This window comes from Macaca nemestrina, chromosome 8 (genome assembly GCF_043159975.1).
Source record: "Macaca nemestrina isolate mMacNem1 chromosome 8, mMacNem.hap1, whole genome shotgun sequence".
Lineage (NCBI taxonomy): Eukaryota > Metazoa > Chordata > Mammalia > Primates > Cercopithecidae > Macaca > Macaca nemestrina.
In genome coordinates, this window is record NC_092132.1 from 25,924,565 (window position 1) to 25,937,213 (window position 12,649).

General features: G+C 40.4%; 1 long non-coding RNA gene across 1 annotated transcript; it reads left to right on the forward strand.

The window, feature by feature from the left end:
* Positions 1-352: 352 nt before the first annotated feature.
* On the forward strand, positions 353-12,379 carry LOC105468528 (uncharacterized). Its single transcript, XR_979513.2, has 2 exons — positions 353-452; positions 12,058-12,379. It is a non-coding gene; the product is annotated as an uncharacterized lncRNA (long non-coding RNA).
* Positions 12,380-12,649: the final 270 nt, after the last annotated feature.

Below are 12,649 nucleotides of genomic sequence, written 5' to 3' on the forward strand. Positions count from 1 at the left end.
TTGTTAAGTCTGTTTTAAAAATAGTCTCTTTTAGTGGAGGCTAAAAGCTGAATATAATACCAACAAAGGCAGACCACTTAGCAGAAAGCTTAAGAAAATAGATAATCAAAAAGAACCTTGCTCAAACCACTATTGTCCAAAAGTGGGCAAGTTTCTTCTTTTAGGTTTTTTAAGTGAAAGCTGAGATCAATAATTTTACACACTTTTTCTTATTCCAGTTACTAATGCTGCATAACAAATCTTCAAAACCTAATGAAGTAAAAGAACCATTTATGATGTTCATGGGTTCTGTGAATAAGGAATTTAGAAGGGACTCAGCTAGGACATTCTAAATTTCTGTTGGAGTTTCCATTGGAGTTGCAGTGAGACATCTGGTGGGCTGCAGTTGTCTGAAGGCTTGAGTGGGACAGGAAGGTCCTCTTCCAGTGTGCTACACTCACATGGCTGGCAAGGTTCTCTGCATGTCTTTCCAATATTTGAGTGATTTCATAACCATGTGGCTGGTTTCCCAAGAGTGAATAATTCAAGAGGCCGAAGGGGAAGCTGCATGCTTTTTTATGACCTAGCTTTGGAAGTCACTCATTTTCACTTCCGCTATTATCTGTTGGTTACACAGTCAGCTCTAATTCAGTGTTGGAGTGGATTACTTAAAGGCGTGACTACTGAGAAGCATATATCTCTGAAGTGTGAATGCCATACAACTTTTCTAACAGAAGCATTTTACACTGTGTACTACCTTTAAGAAAAGCTTTAGCTGTATCTCACAGATTTCTCTCTCTCTCTCTCTCCCTCTCTCTCTCTGTATTTTTAACTTTTATTTTAAGTTCAGGGGTACGTGTTCAGGATTGTTATATAGGTAAACTTCTGTCATGGGGGTTTGTTGTACAGATTATTTCATCAACTGGATATTAAGCCTAGCACCCATTAGTTATTTTTCCTGATCCTCTACCTCCACCTGTCCACTACCCTCTGATAGGCCCCAGTGTGTGTTCCTACCCTCTGTGTGTCCATGTGTTCTCGTCATTTAGCTTGCTTATACTTATAAGTGAGAACATGTGGTATTTGTACTTTTGTTCTTCCATTACTTTGCTAAGAATAGTGGCTTCCAGCTCCATCCATGATCCTGCAAAGGACATGATCTTATTCTTTTATATGGGTATAAAGTAGTCCATGGTTATAGGTGCCACATTTTCTTTCTTTCTTTCTTTCTTTTTTTTTTTTTTTTTTTTGAGATGGAGTCTCATTCTGTCACCAGGCAGGAGTGGCACAATCTTGGCTTACTGCAACCTCCACCTCCCAGGTTCAAGCGATTCTCCTGCCTCAGCCTCCTTAGTAGTTGGGACTACAGGCACGCACCACCATGCTCAGCTAATTTTTGTATTTTTAGTAGAGACAGAGTTTCACCATGTTGGCCAAGATGGTCTCCTTCTTTTGACCTTGTGATCCGCCCACCTTGGCCTCCTAAAGTGCTGAGATTACAGGCGTGAGCCACTGCGCTTGGCCGCCACGTTTTATTTATCCAGTCTACCATTGATGGGAATTTAAGTTGATTCCATGTCTTAGCAGTTGTGAATGGTGCTGCAATAAACATACACATGCACGTGTCTTTATAATAGAACAATTTATATTCCTTTGGGTAGATACTCAGTAATAAAATTGCTGGGTGGAATGATATTTCTGTTTTAAGTCTTTGAGGAATCTCCACCCTGTTTTCCATAATGGTTGAACTAATTTACAGTCCAACTAAACAGTATATAAGCATTCTTTTTCTCCACAACTTCACCAACATCTGTAATTTTTTTGACTTTTTAATAACAGCCATTCTGACTGGGGTAAGATGGTATCTCATTGTGGTTTTGATTTGCATTTTTCTAATGATCAGTGATGTTGAGCTTTTTTTCCATATGATTGTTGGCCACATGTATGTCTTCTTTTGAAAAGTGTCTGTTCATATTTTATCCCCACTTTTTAGTGGGGTTGTTTGGTTTTTGCTTGTAAATTTGTTTAAGTTCCTTATTCAAATATACAGATGCTGGCTATTAGACCTTTCTCAGATGCATAGTTTGCAAAAGTTTTCTCCCATTCTGTAGGTTGTCTATCTGTTGATAGTTTCTTTTGCTAGGCAGAAGCTCTTTCATTTAATTAGATCCCATTTGTCAATTTTTTTTTGTTTTTGTTGCAATTGCTTTTGTTATCTTTGTCATGAAATCTTTGCCCATTCCTATGTCCAGAATGGTACTGCCTATGTTGTCTTCCAGAGTTTTTATAGTTTTGGGTTTTAAATTTAAGTCTTTAATCCATCTTGAGTTAATTTTTGTGTGTGATGTAAGGAAGAAGTCCAGTTTCAATCTTCTGCATATAGTTAGTCAGTTATTCTAGCACCACTTATTGAATAGGGATTCCTTTCCCCTTTGCTTGTTTTTGTCAGCTTTGTTGAAGATCAGATAATTGTCGGTGTGTGGCCTTATTTCTGGACTCTCTATTTTGTTCCATTGGTCTATGTGCTTGTTTTTTGTACCAGTACCATGCTGTTTTGGTTACTATAGCCCTGTAATATAGTTTAAAGTCAAGTAGCATGATGCCTTCAGCTTTTTCTTTTTGCTTAAGATTGCCATGGCAGTTTAGGCTCTTTTTCGGTTCTATATGAATTTATTTACTTTTTCCAGTTTTGTGAAGATGTCATTGGTAGTTTAATAGGAGTAGCGTTGAATTTATAGATTGCTTTGGGCAGTGTGGCCATTTTAACAATATTGATTTTTCCTATCCATGAACATAGAATGTTTTTCCATTTGTTTGTGTCATCTATGATTTCTTTGAACAGCGTTTTGTAGTTCTCCTTGTAGAGATCTGCCACTTCCCTGGTTAGCTGAATTCCTAGGTATTTTATTCTTTCTGCAGTGATTGTGAATAGCTCTGATTTGGCTCTTGGCTTGACTGTTGTTTGTGTATAAGATTACTAGTGATTTTTGTACACTGATTTCATATCCTGATACTTTGCCAAAGTTGTTTATCAACTTAAGGAGCTTCTGGGCTGAGAGTATGGGATTTTCTAGATATAAGATCATGTCATTTTCAAATAGGGATAGTTTGACTTCCTCTCTTCCTATTCGAATGCCTTTTATTTTTTTTCTCTTGCCTGATTTCTCTGGCAAGAACTTCCTGTACCGTGTTAAATAGGAGTGGTGAGATAGGGCATCCTCGTTTTGTGCCAGTTTTCAAGGTGAATGCTTCCAGCTCTTGCCCATTCAGTATGATGTTGGCTGTGGGTTTGTCATAGGTGGCTCTTATTATTTTGAGATCTGTTCCTTTGATACCTAGTTTATTGAGAGTTTTTAACATAAAGGGGTGTTAATTTTATTAAAAGTCCTTTTTTGCATCTTTTGAGATAATCACGTGGCTTTTGTCTTTAGTTCTGTTTATGTGATGAGTCACATTTATTGATTTGTGTGTGTTGAACCAGTTTGCATACTAAGGATAACACCTACTTGATTGTGTTGGATAAGTATTTTGACGTGCTGTTGGATTTGGTTTGCCAGTATTTTGTTGAAGAGTTTTGCATTGATGTTCATCAAAGATAATGGACTGAAGTTACCTTTTTCGTTTTGTCTCTGCCAGGTATTGGTATCAGGGTGTTGCTGGCCTCATACAATGAGTTAGGGAGGAGTCCCTCCTCCTCATTTTTTGGAACACTTTCAGTAGAAATGGTACCAGCTCTTCTTTGTACATCTGATAGAATTTGGCTGTGAATTTGTCTGGTCCTGGAATTTTTTTTGGTTGGTAGGCTATTTATTAGTGATTCAATTTCAGAGCTTGTTATTGTTTTATTCAGGGATTCAATTTCTTCCTGGCTCAGTCTTGAGAGGGTGTCTGTCCAGGAATTTATCCATTTCTTCTAGTTGATGTACATAGAGGTGTTCATAATATTTTTTGATAATGATATGTATTTCTGTGGATCAATGATTACCCCCTTTGTTGTTTCTAATTTTGTTTATTTTGATCTTCTTTCATTTCTTCTTCATTAGTCTAGCTAGCAGCGTATCTATTTTATTATTTTTTTTTCAAAAAATTAACTCATGGATTTGCTGATCTTTTGAATATTTTTTCGTGTCTCAATTTCCTTCAGTTCATCTCTGATTTTGGTTATTTCTTGTCTTCTGCTAGCTTTGGGTTGGTTTTCTCTTGGTTCTTTAGTTGCTTCAGTGGTGATGTCACACTGTTAAACTGAGACCTTTCTAACTTTTTGGTGTTGGCATTTAGTGCTATGAATTTTCCTCTCAACACTGCCTTAACTGTGTCCCAGAGATTCTGATATGTTGTATCTTTGTTCTAATTAGTTTCAAAGAATTTCTTGATTTCTGCCTTAATTTCATTATTTAACCAAAAGCCACTCAGGAGAAGATTATTCAATTTCCATGTAATTGTATAGTTTTCAGTGAATTTCTTAGTCTTGATTTCTAATTTGATTGTGCTTTGGTCTGAGAGAGTGGTTGTTATGATTTCATTTCTTTTGCATTTGCTGAAGAGTGTTTTATGTCCAATTAAATGATCAATTTTAGGGTATGTTTCACGTGGCAATGAGGAGAATGTATATTCTGCTGCTTTCAAGTGGAGAGTTCTGTAGATGTCTATCAGATCCATTTGATCTGGTGCTGAGTACAGATACTAAATATCTTTGTTAATTTTCTGCTTCAGTGACCTGTCTAATACTGTTAGTGGGGTGTTGAAGTTTCCCACTATTATTGTGTGGGAGTCTACGTTTCTTTAGAGGCCTCTAAGAACTTGCTTTATTAATCTGGGGGCTCCTGTGTTAGGTGCTTATGTATTTGGAATAGTTAGGTCTTCTTGTTGAATTGAACCCTTTACCATTATGTAATCCCTGTCTTTGTCTTTTTTGCCCTTTGTTTAAAGTCTGTTTTGTCTTAAGATTACAACCCCTGCTTTTCATCATTTTCCATTTTCTTGGTAGACTTTTCTATACCCCTTTATCTTGAAACTATGGGTGTCATTGCATGTGAGATGAGTGTCTTGAAGACAACATACCAATGGGTCATGGTTAGTTATCCACCTTGCCACACTGTGCCTATTCATTGGGGGCGTTTAGCCCATTTGCATTCAAGGTTAGTGTTGATATGTGTGGATTTGACCCTGTCATCATAAGGTTAGCTGGTTATTATGCAGACTTGTTTGTGTCATTGCTTTATTGTGTCACTGGTCTGTGTATTTAAGTGTGTTTTTGCAGTGGCTTGTAATGGTCTTTCCTTTCCATATTTAGTGCTTCCTTCAGGAGTTCTCGTAAGGCAGGTCTGGTGGTAATGAATTCCTTCAGCATTTGCTTGTCTGAAAAGAATCTTACTTCTTCTTTGCTTATGAAACTTAGTTTGGTTGGATGTGAAATTCTGGGTTGAAATTTCTTTTTTTTTTTTTTTTTTTAAAAAGAATGTTGAATATTGTCCCCCAATCTCTTCTGGCTTATAGGATTTCTGCTGAGAAGTCCACTGTTTGTCTGATGGGCCTCCTTTTGCAGGTGACCTGACTTTTCTGCCTTTAACATTTTTTCTTTTATTTTATTCTGACCTTGGAGAATCTGATGATTATGTGTCTTGGGGATGGTCTTCCTGTGAAACATCTTACTGGGGTTTTCTGCATTTCTTAGATTTGAACGTTGGCCTGTCTAGCTAGGTTGGGGGAGTTCTCTTGGATGATATCCTGAAAGATGTTTTCTGAAGTGCTTACACTCTTCTCATATCTTTCAGGGGCACCAGTGAATTCTAGATTTGGTCTCTTTACATAATCCCATATTTCTCTGAGGTTTTGTTTGTTCCTTTTTATTCTTTTTTCTCTATTCATGTCTGATTGTCTTATTTCAGAAAACTGGTTTTCTAGCTCTGAGATTCTTTCCTCTACTTTGTGTATTCTGCTATTAATACTTATGATTGCATTATAAAATTTCTGTAGTATGTTTTTCAGCTCTATCAGGTTTGTTACATTCTTTTCTATACCAGCTATTTTGTCTGTCAGCCCCTGTATTGCTTTATTGTGATTCTTAGCTTCCTTGAATTGGGTTTCAACATAATCCTGCATCTTGATGATCTTCATTCCTGTTCATATTCTGAATTCTATTTCTGTCATTTCCACCAACTCAGCCTGGTTAAGCATGTTTTCTGGAGAGGTGTTGTTGTTTTGGAGGAAAGAAGGCACTCTGGCTTTTTGAGTTGCAGAGTTGGTTCTTGTGCTTGTTCTTTCTCATATTTGTGGGTTGATGTTCCCTCAGTCTTTGAAGTTGCTGACCTCTGGATGGGTTTTTAGAAATTTTATTCTCTTTGATGACTTAAGGGTTTGAATGTATATAAGGTGGATTCAGCTGACTGGCTTTGTTTCTGGAAGATTTTAGGGAGGCAACACTCAGCTCTCAACTCCAGGACTATGAGCTCTAACTCTAGAGAATTTTTATCAGGGCCCAACTTTGCTCTCTGTCTCCTTGAGGTTGAGAATCTACTGTGCTGGGGTGGGGCGCAAGGTGCTCCTGGACTGCTGGTTACTACACTCCAATGGGTGGTGTCAGCCACAGTGTTTTGTAGTGTGGTAGCGGTGGGATCTATCCTTGTTTGCACTTGCCAGCAGCAGTGGCAGCAGCAGTGGCAGTGCAGTGGGGTGCATGCTTGTTGGCTGAAGGGAGGGTGCTAGCAGGTACCAGGTGCCTGCCTCTGTGTGGGTATTCACTACTGTGGCAGAGGCAATGTGACTCGCGGGGCTGGAGGATGGTACTTGCTGGCAACTGTGCATGGGGTCACACTGGTGGTGGTGTTGGTATGGGGGCAGGGTGCTGGCAGGTGCAGTTCTTTGTATGTCCTCTGTGCACCACAGGCAGGGTGGTTGCTCAGGGTTGGGGAGGGTCCACTGTTTTCTGTGCCTAGTTTCACTCCTGCAGCAGTATTGGCACAAAGTCAGGCTGCTGGTGGGGGTGGGACTGGCTGGCTCTGTGCCTACCAAAGCTTTGGCTGCAGTGGTGGTCAGTGGCGGGAGTGGGGAAGGTGGGAGGGGTTGGGGGTAGTCTACACTCTCACTGTAGCAGTGGCAGGACAGGATGTACACACACACATGTGCTGGTGGAGCAAGGAAGGGAAGAATCTTTCCATGCACACATGCAGGGAAAGCAATGTAGGGAGTTGCTATGGGCCTGGGGGAAGATGTACTGTGGGGAGGGAATGGGTGGGCTGGTGCATGACTGTGTGGGCCACCCTGCTGGAGCTCTCTGCAGGTAAGTCATGGCCTGCCAGTGCTAGAGCTATCATGCTGGCCCCCAGGGTGCCAGAGGCTGTCCTGCAAGTAGCCGTGGCCAGCCTGGGGCCCTGGGAGAGGCCAGCAGACCAAAGGGTGCTCCGATCCAACAGCTCATTTGATGGGCAAGACATCCCTGCAGAGTTCAGGTCTGACAGTTCCCCTAGGGCTGAAGTCTCCTCTGGAAGAAAGTCAAGCCTGGGGAGATAGGCTTCTTTGGCGGTGCTCTGCTATGGAGACTCCCACACCAAACTCTCTGGGCTCCACATCAGCTGGCATGCTGCCCCTACCACTTCTCCAAGCAGCTCTTCCTGCCAACTCGAGTGTTTGTGGTGGTCAAGGGGTCTTCTCCTGCTGTAATTCCAGAGGCCTGTGATGAGAATGAGTTTCTTCTTGACAGTTCAACTCACTGGTTCTCCCAAAATTGCTGGTGGCCAAGAGTGAGTCTTGGTGCATAGTGGCCCCATGCAGCATTCCTAGTTCCTTCCACTGAAGCCCAGCTTCTGTGTGTTTCCTCTGTCTACTCTCGGTGCCTTCCCTCTGAAGATCTATTAGGAGTGCGCCAGTCGTCTTGGTCCCTAGGTGGCAGCTCTTCCACTGGGCTGCGTCTAGTTAGCCATTTTGCCTTCTCTATCTTTTATATTTTTAATCATCTAGTATGAAATAGTTTATAATTTTCCTTGTGATTTGTTCTTTGATTAGGAGCTATTAAGAGATGTTTAACTGTTTTTTCCCAATACATTGAAGATTTTGTAGATATTTGTATTGTTATTGATTTATTGATTTATTTTGAGATGGAGTTTCCCTTCTGTTGCCCAGGGTGGAGTGCAGTGGCTCATTCTTGGCTCACTGCAACCTCTGATTCCAGGTTCTAGCAATTCTCCTACGTCAGCCTCCCAAGTAGCTGGGATTACAGAGACCCACCACCACGCCTGGCTAATTTTTTTTTCTTTTTCTTTTTTTGTATTTTTAGTTGAGACGGGGTTTCCCCACGTTGGTCAGGCTGGTCTCAAACTCCTGACCTCAGGTGATCCACCCACCTTGGCCTCCCAAAGTGCTGGGATTACATGTGTGAGTTACTGCACTCAGTCTGTTATTGATCTGAATTCAGCTGAATAGTGACCTAGTCAGAGAATATACTCTGTGAAATGACTTTTTAAAAATATTTTTGATGCTCGTCTTATGATCTACCACATGGGAGATCCTGGTTAATATTCCCAGGTGCACTTGAGAGAATGTGTATTCTGCAGCTATTTAGTGTAGTCTTATGCAAATTTAAATTAGATTAAATCAGTTGATAGAGTATTCACATCTTCTATATCCTTATTGTTTATTAATTAATTAATTTGTTGAGACAAAGTCTTGCTCTGTCACTCAGGCTAGAGTGCAGTGGCACGATCTCGGCTCACTGCAAGCTCTGCCTCCCAGGTTCACGCCGTTCTCCTGCCTCAGCCTCCTGAGTAGCTGGGACTACAGGCGCCCGCTACCACGCCTGGCTATTTTTTTTTTTTTTTTTTTGTATTTTTAGTAGAGATGTGGTTTCACCATGTTAGCCAGGATGGTCTCGATATCCTGACCTCGTGATCCGCCCGCCTCGGCCTCCCAAAGTGATGGGATTACAGGCATGAGCCACCGCGCCCGGCCTATCCTTATTGATTTTTAATACACTTATGTCAAATATGTAGAGATGTATGTTAAAATCTCCAGTTCCGATTGTTAATGTGTCTGTTTCTCAGTTTTTGTCAATTTTTGGTTTATATTCTTGAAACTCTAATATTAAGGGCATACACATTTTGAAGTGTTATCTTTTCTTGTTGAATTAACTATGTTGACATTATGGAGTGGTCTTCTTTTTGATGACAACTTTTATTGTAATATACTTTATCTTATTTTAAAATAACTACATCTACATTCTAAGTGTTTTCACAGATGTTTTTCTGTACTTTTATATTCTGCATATCCATTTATACTTAAAATATTTCTCATGCAAATAGCATGTAATTGGGTCTTGCTTCAGTTCCACTGGCTGAGGGAATGTTCTACACCCTTTTTGGTAGCTCTGATGGGGGTGCTAATCAGTACCAATCAGGATGTGATCTGTTTTGGAATGGTGTTTTGAATTTGATCTCTCTATTAAGGCCATTAAAAAACCAAGAGTCCAAGGTGATTTTACTTCTTTTCATTCCAACCCCAACCTCCTTGCTCCCATAAGACTGAGATATTGGTTTTACCAGAAGTTGTTTTGGGATTTTGGTTGCAGATTTGGCTCAATGTCATTAAATGCTTTGAAGGTGATTCAGGGTTCACCCTTTAGAAGTTTCCTGGGACCAAACATTGAGAACCTGTTTCACCTTAAAACTAAACTATGAAACCTTAAGATTGTTAGACTCAGGTTTTGCTAGATGGTGAGGCTTTGATACAGTGAAGTCATGAGAACTCAGAACCGTAAGACTGTAAATTCAGGAAACTTTCGCTTTCCAGCCCCACCTTAGCCTTTGCTTACTTTGAAAAATCCCCAGGTGAGAAAATTACTGGATAGAAAAGATTATATCTGGGGCTCCTCCATTTTCAAATCTGGCATGCCAGCCCACGGGGTTGTCAAAAGCTGGGCTACTTTCTTCTCAAGGTGATGTGTGCACCATGTGTGTCATATCCTTAAAGCTTGTAGGCTTCTTTCTCCTTTATTCTTAATGGCTAGGAATTAGTGACAGCCAGAGCAACTGTCTAGGACCCAGAACAAAAGTTAAATTTAAGACTGGCAGAACTTCATTCCTGAGTCGCCTTGAGGAGCAGCGCTACTAGCCCCTTAAACTACCAACCTGTGGGACTGTTTTGTGATTATGAATGAAATTTCATCTTCCTAATCCCACTGTAACTTGGGATCTCTTTGTTACAGCACTTCAGCCTGTACCCTGTGTGATACAGAGTATTGTATAGATGATATGTCTTGCTTAACATATTGTACTTTGTGTTATCTAGAGATTCATGACTTTAATTAAAATCTGATTAGGCTAGGTGCTCATGCCTTTAATCCCAGCACTTTGGGAGACTGAGGTGGGAGGATCGCTTGAGCCCAGGAGTTCAAGACCAGCCTGGGCAACATAATGGGACCCCATCTCTACAGATGTGTGTCTGTAGTCCCAGGAACTCCCTGCTACGTGGGGGGCTGAGGTAGGAGGATTGCTTGAGCCTGGGAGGTAGAGCCTGAAATGTACTGTGATTGTGCCACTGCACTCCAGCCTGGACAACAGAGAGAGAGACTCTGTCTCAAAATAAAATTAAAAAGTAAAATAAAATAAAATAATAAATCTGACTAGTCCTGGAAAGTTCTAAGGCATTATCTCTTCACATACTGCCCTTTCTTAACTCTCTCTGTTCTGTCTTTCTGGAACGTTGATTAGAAATCAGGCATTGTAATTCTATGTTTGATATTTCTCGACTTCTATATTTTCCATGTTAGTTTCTTGTGCTACATTCAGTATATCTTCTTGAGATCTATCTTTTAATTCACTTCTGTTATGTCTATTTTGCTCTTTTATCCATGTATGTAGTTCTATATTTAAACAACTGTTATTTTATTCCTAAAAGTTGTCTTTGTTGTTTTCCAAATCTGTGGGCTCATTATTTTGCTCTTTGACTAATTTTTATCTCAGCTTTATTTAAACTGTCTATACCTAGCTATTTTATATTCTGTGTCTGACAATTCTAATATCTATAGTAGTAAAGTGTCAAAATTGTTGATTTGTTGCTTCTAATGACTTTCACTCATGGTGGCCTATCTTATGTGTTTAGAGATCTTTGAGTATAAATGAGCTCAGATATAGTTGTTTTTTTTTTTTTTTTTTTGAGACGGAGTCTCACTCTGTCGCCCAGGCTGGAGTACAGTGGCCGGACTCAGCTCACTGCAAGCTCTGCCTCCCGGGTTTACGCCATTCTCCTGCCTCAGCCTCCCGAGTAGCTGGGACTACAGGCGCCCGCCACCTCGCCCGGCTAGTTTTTTGTATTTTTTAGTAGAGACGGGGTTTCACCATGTTAGCCAGGATGGTCTCGATCTCCTGACCTCGTGATCCGCCCATCTCGGCCTCCCAAAGTGCTGGGATTATAGGCTTGAGCCACCGCGCCCGGCCTATAGTTGGTTTTAATTTGTGGGGATTCTCAGAATCTAAGCTAAGGATACTTTCTTCCAGAGAAGATGTGTATTTGCTTTTATTTGAAGGCAGAGGTTGCTCTTAACTTTGGGTGACTGGTCTTAAGGCAATTTCAGCTTTTGCCTTTTCTTACTTGTCCCTCAATCAGTTTGAGATTATCCTTCATTTTTCTTCATTGTTTTTTTAAAGGAGAACTTGAAGTTTACCTTTTCTTCCTCCATTTAGAAGGTATATTTTTATGCAGTATTAATTGTTTTGTAGACAATAGGCTTCCAATCGTGAAAATTTACGCCTTGTCCTTTTAAATTTGTTTTGATATACTCTTCCTAAAGTTCCTTTTCTCTCCCCTAAGCTTGGCCAACTGTCATAGAGTCAACCCGGTTGTGCCCAGATTCCTTCTTTGTTGCCATATACATAATAAAAGAACACCATAGACATTCTTCCTTTGTATTAATTCCCTCTTAAAAACGTAAGAAGTTATTTATCTTTTTTACCTTAGTGTATGAATGGACTCATGGTGGATACATACCACTGTAACCCAGGGTCCCCAAGTTTTTTGGGGTACAACTGTGAAAAAGTAACCATGTGTAACTGTTGCACCTTGAGTTCTTGTTGTTTCAAAAAATTCCAGGAAGAAACTCAGCCCCAGAAAAACAAAAAACAATTGGATCCAGAGATGCCTGAACTGGAGATGAATTTTGGCGAGCTCATTACCATACTAAAAACCCTGCCCAAGGAGGAGCTTACTCACCATTTTCTATACATGCGACACATGTAGAAGAATGATCAGTGACTGCACTTGAGCTGACTTGACTCCATCTCTACATACAATGACTCAGCCAGCCAGCCTCATAACAGCCCTGTTTTCACCATTGTTCCAGGAGGCATTGCTTTGGGGAACTGTCTGTGGTGTCCTCCTTCCTTGTTGCAAATAGTAAAATCCCTTTATTAAACCCTTCTTGGTCATGGTCATTGGGCTGTCACCTGCCAAGCAATTGAATCTATCTGTTGTGTGGGTAACATCACCTCTTACTTTTCCTGTACCTTTACACTCCAGTACAGGGTCTGGTGCCCAATAAATGCTGGTTGAAAAATTTTCTATCTTCCGTGTCTTCTGTGGCTTGCACATAATTGGAGACTTGGAGATAAAGTGATAAATGAAGAAATCGCTAGAGTCACAAGAGGAACAAGAAGTTCAGTTTCTTCTTTGGAAATATTCCAAA